Source organism: Dipteris shenzhenensis, chromosome 24, assembly GCF_047967505.1.
Source record: "Dipteris shenzhenensis isolate YYH24624 ecotype China chromosome 24, Dip_SZ_1.0, whole genome shotgun sequence".
NCBI lineage: Eukaryota > Viridiplantae > Streptophyta > Polypodiopsida > Gleicheniales > Dipteridaceae > Dipteris > Dipteris shenzhenensis.
The window spans coordinates 15,913,432-15,923,707 of record NC_141619.1 but is presented as its reverse complement, the minus strand read 5'-3'; the positions used below and the strand labels follow the sequence as shown (position 1 = coordinate 15,923,707).

The following is a 10,276-nucleotide window of genomic DNA, read 5'->3' as shown; positions in this document are numbered from 1 at the left end:
ATAAGTAGCATTGAGATTTGGATTTGCATGTTGGTATTCTTCTACCAAGTTTCCATCCTCAATAAAGACCTGACATTAATTGTGAAGGTGCAAATTGTGAGCAAATTTTAGGATTCTTATTGCTAGCAAGCAATCATAACTCAAAGGTATATAGTTTCTTCCACATGAAAAAGAACGCCTTGCTTTGCACTCTTTAGGGGCATTGTCAACTTCAACTTTATACCCCTACCATGCTGGTGAAACCATGCATTCCTTCTTTCTAGAGGATTTCATCTCCCTTGATTCATTACTTGCCTTGCTTCCATTTCACTCTTCGCTATTCCTCTTTTACCTGTACCTGCATCATTGTCCTCTTTGGAAATATTTTGTGTAGAATGTAGGGGACCATTGCATAAATGCTAGTGTGTAGAGGTTGTAAACTTCCCAATAAATATACAAATATGTGGAGAGCGACCACTTGGTGGAAGAAATTGATGGATGGGAGGAAAAAATTATGGATTATGTGGCCACGTCTAACGGTTGTGTGGTTCCAAGGAGAACAAATAAAAATAAATGTTTTGATGGGGATATTTTGAGAAAGACTATGATGAGGTTCTTCACTCACTAGATAGCATCAATCATCACTTTAAGCTACAGGAACATACGTCCATTATTAGAAAGCATTTTTCATGCTACAGCCACCTCCAAATGCATGTAATGAAAGCTCAATGTCTCCCCGATTCATGCTCATACATCCGAGGTAACATTGCTAGAGCCGATGATATTTTTGTCTTTGATTCATGCCTATCCATGGGGTCTTTGAAAGCTGCTCATGTATAAGGATTCCAAGTTGAATGTTATCTTTAATCAGTTTTGGGTCATCATCCATTGGATATTATTTGAAATAATCTTCCAATGTTGATAATCTCTAGAGTCTAACACACACTTCTCCACACACTCAAATGGTAGGCCTATGTAAGCATGATACAAATTTCATAAGAATGGAGTTCATTGTGTTCTTTATTGTAATTGACTTTGTGTTCATTGATTATTAAAATATGAATATATTTTAGATTCCCTCTCAATACTTGGTTTTTTCATGCATCTTTTGCCAGAAATCCTTTTGTGAAAAGATGCAAGCAGAGCAAAGGAAAAATTGGCTCAAAGTCATTAGGCAGCATCTTTGTATAGGGATAAGTAAGATGAGCAAGGAGCAAATACAGACATAACTCGAAATGCAATACGGATAGTTTGTTTCTACAATGAGGTCATAGCCAACACAATGGGAGAGACACTGCCCAAGAGTGAAATGAATGAAGGTGGAGTATGTCACCTGATCAACAACATCATAGGAAATATGAAGAAATGTGCAGAAGACTTGTGAGATGACTTGCCTCCTAATATTGACATGGAAATTTTAGGTTTTTGGGATTTGAAGTGGAAAGAGGATAAGGGTAGAAGCAAGAGGGCAAAAGACATAGATTCACAATTCACTATTTCAAAGAGAGTGCAATATGAGAAATTAAAACATTCATGTGATCCAACTTCTGAGGCATGGTTAGCTATTGAGGGTAGTCACAGGGATGCTTCTCACAAAGCACATTCATTTAGGAATGGTGATTGTTCAATTGTGTTAGGTATCCCCCATGAGGCTATAGAGGAGGGTGAGAATCTTGGTGCTGGCTCATTTGGAGTGTGCTTTAAAGTCACTTTAAATGGCATCTCCTTCTTTCCTCAAAGTATTACTTATGCAATGAAGCGCTACAAAGGGAACATATCTCACACCTTACAGTTATTTGAAAAAGAGTATGGAATGCAAATATTAATCCAAGGATTGTCAGATGCATAGGATCTACTAAAAGCTTACCTTTGATCAATATTTTTCCCTAATTCAATGGAGGGAGTATTGGAGACATGATGATGCAGCTACCCTTGAGAAAGGGACTTTTGGAAAGCAAGTGCTATGCTTGAAAGGCTATGGAGTCACTAGGAGAGAACCAGATCCAATACTAAGTAATGTAGAGCTTACAAGACTAAAGGCATTTGTGGAAGCTACCCCAGACATCATACATGCATTGGTTGATGCATTAGTAGTTGTACACCAAGAAGGCATGATACATTGTGATCTACACCCTTTCAATGTCATGCTAGATTTTACCAAGTATCATAGTCCACGGGTCGGCATCATTGATTGGGGATTGCTTCTTTGATACACTAAATCAAGAGAAGCTGTTAATTTTGTGAAGTGTACTTCAGATATGGATGATGTGACTTATAAGATCAAGAAGATACAACAATAAGACAAAATCACAACTCTGGCCTTGGCAAGCTCCAGAAATATTCGACCTTGAGAACACCAATGCTTACTGTACAGAATCAAATGTGTTTGCCATGGGATACATGATTAAAGAGGTTATTAATTTTTATCAGGAGTGTAAGGAATACTACTTCAAAGAGGATTACACAAAATAGTCAGCATGGAGTGGCAAGTTGCAGTAGATTTATTTCAATGCAACTAACTATATGTTTGTGGAGAAACAAAATAGAATGACATTGGCCGAAATGAATAATCGACTAGCAAGATTTAACACAACCCCATGCCTATTTGTGGCCTGCAGTTGAGATGATGCCTTAGTTTTATTAATCCGATTTTATTATAAAGCTACTCTTGGACAATTATGTCTATAAACTATAATGTTACTCTTTCAATGCATTTTGAATTCTAGTATATGCATCTATACTATTTGAGTTTCATAAAGAATTATAAATTTTTTTTTTTAAAAGTTCAAATTTCTATCTTCATGCTGTAACTTCTTGCATTCTGGATACTAGTATATGTGTTTATAGTATTTGAATTTAATTAAGTGTAAAGTGTCTTAGAATGTATTTTTATTTTTTTCCAAAATTTTATATTTGTGTATTAGAATTGTGTATTAATTTGGAAAGAGTTTGTGTTTATTATGGTTAAACTCAAACCCATGAGTCATGCACAAATTTTTTTATTATAATGATTAAATTGAAACTCACAGTCATGCACAAATTGGCAATCTAAATTTTGTAGGTCATGCACACACAGGTGGAAGGGAGGTTATAGTTAAGGTTCTCATTTTATTTTGAAGTACATCGGTCTCCTATCATGGCATCTTTTTTTAGGATTCAAGTGATTGACTATGATAAAAAGGAGGAATTAGGTGTTGTTAGGGTGACAAGAGACACAAGTCATCACACATTCTCGCATGTTCGTGAACAAATTGAAGGTGATGAGAGCTTCTATTGGAACGTCCCTTTGAGTTTGTTGAGAATGAATATACAATAACCAAATGGTAAGAGGAACGATGGACAATCAATAATCAACTCTTAATGCACATCAAGAGAAGTCTATTCCGCATAGAGGAAACTTCTTATCCATGTAAAAGACATTGCACTCAACCAGCTGATGACATAAATCTTGATGCCCAAGTGCACATGTCTTTAAAGCTTTCTAGTAGATTATTGAGCCCAAGTATTCTTGAACTTTGGCAACATGAATTTGATAGAGTTAGATCAAAGCTAAAGGAAATGGTAGTGTTAAGGGATGATAAGTTTGAGTTGCATTCTGAGGACTTCAATCGGGTGCCCCATGTGCGAATTTGGTGTCATGAGTGTAATGAACTTTGTGGTAAAGGATCGATAGAAGGCAAGCATGCAACATGCAATTGCTTCTCTAACTTCATGATATTTCACATATTAGACAGTAAAAAGCATGAGCTCAAGTATATGGTTGCTCGAGGACTACAAAAATAAGATATACCCAAAGTAGTGCATCAACCGACAAAGGATGAAAAAAGAGAGATAGAAGATGCGATACAGAAGATGAATTCTTTTATGTCGACAAATGAAGGCATTATTCGTTTCTTTATTCCTCAATTAGTATTTGCCATCTTCTTACATTAAGTCTCTTACTCGTCTCCTATCGTTTGAAGAGGTTGGGATTTTGAGGTTGTTGAAGCTATAATAATACATGCTTTTAAGGACAAAAGCTTGGTGAAGGTGCAATGCAAATATGATGATGCATGGTTGCGTTTATGTCTTCCAAGATCATATTTGTACACGGTTCTCAATGAACACACAAAGTTAAACTCTCATATCAAGTTGCTCATGAGAAAATATGAAAATCCAAAAATAGCACTCACTGGCTTGCAAGGGCGTCCTCGAAAGGATAAGGAGCATGATCCAAAGCAAAGATGTCGTAGCAACTTTTTGGTTTCAATAAAAACTAGAAGCCCAAGTACGAGTGCTTTCTCTATTGATTCAAGTTTTAATAGAGAAAATGAATCTTCTTTTGTAAATTTTGACTTGCTATGTTGGGGTCTTTGGAGCCATGAGGTCAAAGTAGGTAACAAGTATGTCAAGATAAAGCCTTTCTTGATGGTCAATGTGGTGGGAAGTATTGGTTTATAGAGCATCATGTTAAGGTGACGTTAAATAATGGAGGTACTGACACTCATGTGGATGGATGCTTTCGTCACATAAGTTGCATATGCATTTCACAAGATGGGCAACCATTTAAAGGCTTTACATGCCACCATTGCAAGGGGATAGTTAAACTTGTTGACTTTAGAATGAGATTGTACAGAGAAGAGAAGGTTGAGAAAAAGAGAGGAGATAGGGGTACCGGTTGTGGAAGAAGGCTATATTATCTTACAAAGAGTGAGCTTAGAAATGCAACTCTTTTTGCTTAAAGGCGAGGAAGAGACCTTTCTAAGAAACTATGGTGGACAAAGTCTTAGGTTGCCATTCTTTCAATAAGAGTCTGCACTTTAAGAGAAGCTATCATAGAGTCTCTCAATTGAAAGGATGTAAAACAATTTTGCAACAATATAATCGAAGCCCATAGATTGAAAAAGTTTGGTGGTAAAGTTGCCTTATGGGACTTTCTACAAGATGTTGCCACAAACATAATCAAGTCAAGTGCAAGACGAAGATACAGTGAGAATACAAAGGCAATATTTGAGGTTGCAAGGATGTGGGGAGTTCCAAGGTTACATGACTTTTTGAGTTCCAACCTTAATGGACCTTCTTTATCAATGACAAAGTAAGGGCAAAGACTTGCTACTCAGTTTGTACCTGGTATACATGGATATATTTTTTATGCAATCACTAAACTTCATGAAAAAGAAAAAGAAAAAGAAAAGCATGGAATCATGTCAAGGATTCCCTTCATCATAGTGAAAGATGAAACTGCAATAAAGAAGCAGATAAGGTAACCTCCTTTTTCTCTAAATTATTTTCATACTCTAAATCTTGTTTTTTAATGCAAGAGGATTGCATATGAGCTGACAGACTTGTGTTTATTATTGCTTGTAGGTGGAATCCAAAGGATGACATGCTTGTGGGATTTGATGGATATAAAGTAGATGATCATGAGTGCATGACTACATGCATGATCAAAGTGGGAGAAGGACAAAAAGGATATGATTAGATTATTGATGCATTTCAAAATTGTGTCATTGGTGGACGTGCAATAGATTTTCTTGCGAATCCGCATGATGCGCTCCCACGCTTGCTTCTTGCACTTCATTGCACTTGTGGCCGATTTGATGCAAGTTTTGTCCGCAAGCAATGGGATGCTATTTTAAACTTATGGAATGAGAAGCTAAAGACCACAGTTGGTCCAATTATTAGACATGCATTTGATGGTGATAGTCGGCGAAGAACATTGATGATCTCTGATTATCTAGATAAAAGAGGGAGTAGATTTGGGATAAAATGGGATGGATGGCCTCTCTCAGCAAAAGTTTTACAAAATCACGTTTTTGGGCTGCATGATCAAGATTTTGTACATAATGGAAAAAAGTTGGTCAATATTCTTGACAAGCCTAAGCATCAATTGGCTATTGTTTGGATCACCTTAAATCATGTCATTATTGTGTATGATGCTTTTTCTATCGACAAGCATATGCTAAGGGAGGGAGAAATTAGGCGAGATGACCACCAAAATTGGGCTGGAGCTCAAAGAATATGCAGTAGACAAGTGCAATGGTGCTTGGGAGAATTGGAAAACAACAGAATTCATAGAAAAGAGAGGAGCATGCTAGGTACACAAGCTTATCTTGAAAATGCTAGAGACTACATCGACATCTTCTTATCTCCACATTTGAATCTTGTGGATCGATTCTATCTTGTGGGCAAAGTCTCTTTTTTCTTTCGAATTTGGAGATCTTGGATTGTTCATCATGCCAACTATACGTTGAATAGAAACTTTATAACTAAGGAAGCTTTCTTAGATGTGCAACTCTCATGCCATTTTGTGGTCCTACTGATCAAGTACTTTAGAGAATTTTGTCCATGCCTAAGGTGTGCTTTACATCTTAGAGGTTCAAATGCAATTGAAATCTTCTTTAGCAAGATTGGAAGCATGATGGGACAAGAACACGCTTATGACTTGATGGATATGCTATATAGTGCAGGTAGTATGAATAGGCTTGCACACTTTGAATGCAAAGAGGATAGTCCTCTATTATCAAGGGCACATAGGAAGCAAGAACATGTCTGGAGAGAATTGAATCTCAAAGAGAACATGCGAGAAGCTAATCTAGGAGACTATGAGTGTGTGTCAACTAATGATAAAATCATCGAAGCATTGAAGAAGGGACTGAAAAGTGCTCATGAAAGGTGTGAAAGTTTGCATATGTAGCCAAAGGGTGAGAATATGAAGTGGTGGTGGATAGAACCTTGGTCAAATGGATTTGTAGATGCATATTCACAAGAATCTAATTCTAAAGAAGAAGACCAACAAGTAGATCATGTGTCAGAAATAGATGACAATGACAACGATGCCTCCATAAGTGAAATCAGACATGTGGTGGATTCTCTCCTAGATGAACAAGAAGCAGTGAGCCCAGTTGTTACCATTGATGATAAAACTCTCTTCCAGTCCACATTGGTAAGCCAACTTAATGGAAATCCCACACTCTCAAAAGATAGACTCACAAGGGTTCGCCAAGGAGTATACTACTCTTAGGAATATATACCTCTTGCTACATCAAATGAGAACCTATTTGGAATAGGTTCCGATTGTGCCGTATTCTTTCAAGAAGAACACAAAACAAGGAAAAGAAAAAGGAAATGCAATCTAAGATCTTTGCAAAAAAAGAAAACACAAGCTATACGGTACCTTGGACGAGTTCAAAAAATGAGGACAAAGATTGGTGGGGGGTACATTGTGGAATATAAGAGAGGGTTCAACATTTCAGATAGACCTTTTGGAGTAGAAGTCCAACTTGGGTTGTATCAAAAGGAAAAAGGTTCAAGATGCTTCACATATGACCTTACAGACCTTGACATGATAAATATTGAGAGCGTAATTGCATTGGCAAACCTCACCTATGAGTGTAATAGCAATAAGTATACTTTAGATGAGAATAAATGGAATGTATTCAATGACTTTGTAAAGGGGCATTAAACGCACTTGATAGGGGCTTCTTCTTTATAGTATTTCTAATATGAGAAAAGCTACATTTATTACTATTATTACTATACGTTGAGTTTAGTTTGATTTGTCTTGATGGATTTTTTTAATTACTATTTTGCAGGACCTTGAATCACACAAGTGGGTAATTTGCAACCGCCTATGTACTTTTGTTTATATGAATGCCATAAAGCAAGTTTGCAAATGCTATTTTGGCATCGAGTACAACAAGATGTTGTATGAATGTAGCCTCTATGGTTTTAATACCATGGTTTGATATGACTTAGTAAGGGTTTTCATTGAAGAAAAAAAGTGAAAAGGTCTTCTATAAATGTGACAAAGTAGAATGATATTTCCATCTTTTGCTTCTCTAACAATCAAGACATGGGAAAAGTGGCAAGGCCAATCGTGAATGTGGCCAAAAGCATGGTGTTTTAGTTTTCTCTTCTCTAACAATAAAGACATGGAAGAAATTACTAAGTCTCAGATATACATTGTTTAAACAAGTTTCCAATCTTTCACATAAGAAAGCTCTAGATGTTTGTATTTGGTAAGAAATAAATGTTATATATCGTCATCAAATGCTTTGTAAAATTGGCAAATCTATCATCCCTTGCCCTAGCTGAAACACCCATACATATGGTTTTGTAAAAAACTGAAAGATATACAACATTTATAAAAGCTCCCAATCTTTCATGTAGTATTTTTATAAAGGTTGTTTCTTGAGCTCTTTATGTGTTTCAAGTGACTTTGCACAATTGTTTGCTCTTGGTGTATGGCACACATGATTTGTCTTGTTTGATATTTGTTCCTCTTAATTTTTGCACATATGTCTTTATTATTTGTCTCTCTTGCCTTATGGCATCATCAAGACACAAATCCAGCTTAAACTTATGCATTGCCCATTATTGTAGTTGGTACCTCAATTTTTTTTGTGTAGATTCAAATAATGTAGGTGATGTAGACATCTTGCATTCTAAATGTCTCATCCTACCTAAAGTGACTCCAAAAGTAGTAGTGTATGACTCAGATAAGGACTTTTAAAATTCCTATAGGAAAATAAATATACTTACAGAAGGGGATTTATAAATTTTCCCAAAATTTATAGAGGGGATACTGGGAAATGTAACTAGAAATAGGTTACATAGGGATTTAGAAAAGAATCCCTAAACGCAAGTGATATAGACATATTACACTAAGTGACCCCCCTGAGGAGAACTCACTAGCATATGTACATCTTTGCACATATAGGTATCTTCAACTGATTTCAACCTAGGGCTTAGAGGTGCTGACTGAGTCCTAGCTACTCTATGATTTCCCTAGCAAATTAAGAATATAGGAGGAACTCCTACCTCATTAGTCATGCATGCGAACCCATACGTTTCAAGCACCATGAATAAATTGCACAAATAAAAGACCAAAGAGTTACTTTCTTTGGTCCACACACATGGCACCCTCATCACAAAAAGAATAAAATGCATCAACCATTCATAAAAGAAACATGCACGGTTGCAACAAGGCACTAAATTCTTATTGTCAGACTGGGAGTAATTCATGTGTCAAATGTTATGCTAAAGGCATCCCACTAAGATGGGAGAAAACAAGGGCATGATCCAGGATCACCAACCCAAAGGTAAACACCAAAACAACCACAGTTGGGGGTTCTAGATAGTGATAGTGATAAGCAAATAAATGCAACGCACCAAGGAGATATGCCACAAAACTTGAGGACCCTAGAGTTAGGGAAACTTGAGATAGATCCATCAACAATGTAGGATGTAGGTGCAAAATAATTTGCTTCCCAAGCCAATAGAGAGCTAAAAATAGAGGGAAAAATACAACTTGTATGGCCACGAGTCTCAACATTTGCCATGTCAGGCTCGATGCATACAACTTCTTATAGTCAAAGGGCCTAGGGAATCTTTTTGAGAAGCTACAATCCTTCTTACCAACACTTACTATGACAGAGTATATTTTTCAATCCATAACATCATGTAAAAGCAAAGAATTGGAGAAGGATAAGTACCACATAGTAATGTATAAAGAAAAGTTTTTACAAATCTACCTCAATAGATCCACAATGCAGAAAGCTTTCTCATTCCCAAAGGTACAAGAAGAATATGCAAAGAAACATTTGGATGCAAGATTCTCTAAGATTCAAGATTTTTTCCCACCTAACACAAAGTCACAAAGCGGGGAAATACGCCATGATATGATTCTAGACCCTTTGGCTAACATTTTCAATATATAGGCGATCATGTCAGTGAAAATTGTGAACCAATTTTGTATCCAGTACACATAATGGAAAAGGCCACATGGATGGAAGCACGTAACCCACTCAAAATTTAGCATGCCCATGGAATAGCACAATTGAATAGCATTTTTTGGATTTGTTTGTAAGTGAGCATAATGTTAACTGCTAGCTACACTTAGCCTATACGTGGAGTGTATCTATCTTTTGAATTTGAATTTTAGTTACAGGTTCTCTCTCTCTCTCTCTCTCTCTCTCTCTCTCTCATGCACAGAGGTGTAGTATCCATCCTGCCTTCTCCATCACCAACTCTCTCTCTAATGGAGGTGCAATCTTCCTCCTGCTTTTTCCATTTTAAGAAATTATTTTCCTCCCTCTCACTCACTCTACTGCTACTGTAGGCTAGACTACCTCTCTCTCACACATAGCCGCAAGCTTCTTCCTTCCTACTCCATTACCAAGAATCCTTGTAGAGTCAGAGTATTCTCTCATGTGCACTCGCTTTCTCTCCAACAACACAAATAATTTCAGACTACATTGAAGGGGCTATGACAATCTTGTCAGGATCTCCTTGCAATCAAGCTTTCTTGAAGCTT

At 36.7% G+C, this 10,276-nt stretch overlaps 1 pseudogene; it reads left to right on the top strand.

Moving 5' to 3' along the window:
* Nucleotides 1–5,389: 5,389 nt before the first annotated feature.
* The window catches only part of LOC147886276 (uncharacterized), a 78,975-nt pseudogene continuing 74,088 nt past the window's right edge, over nt 5,390–10,276 (top strand).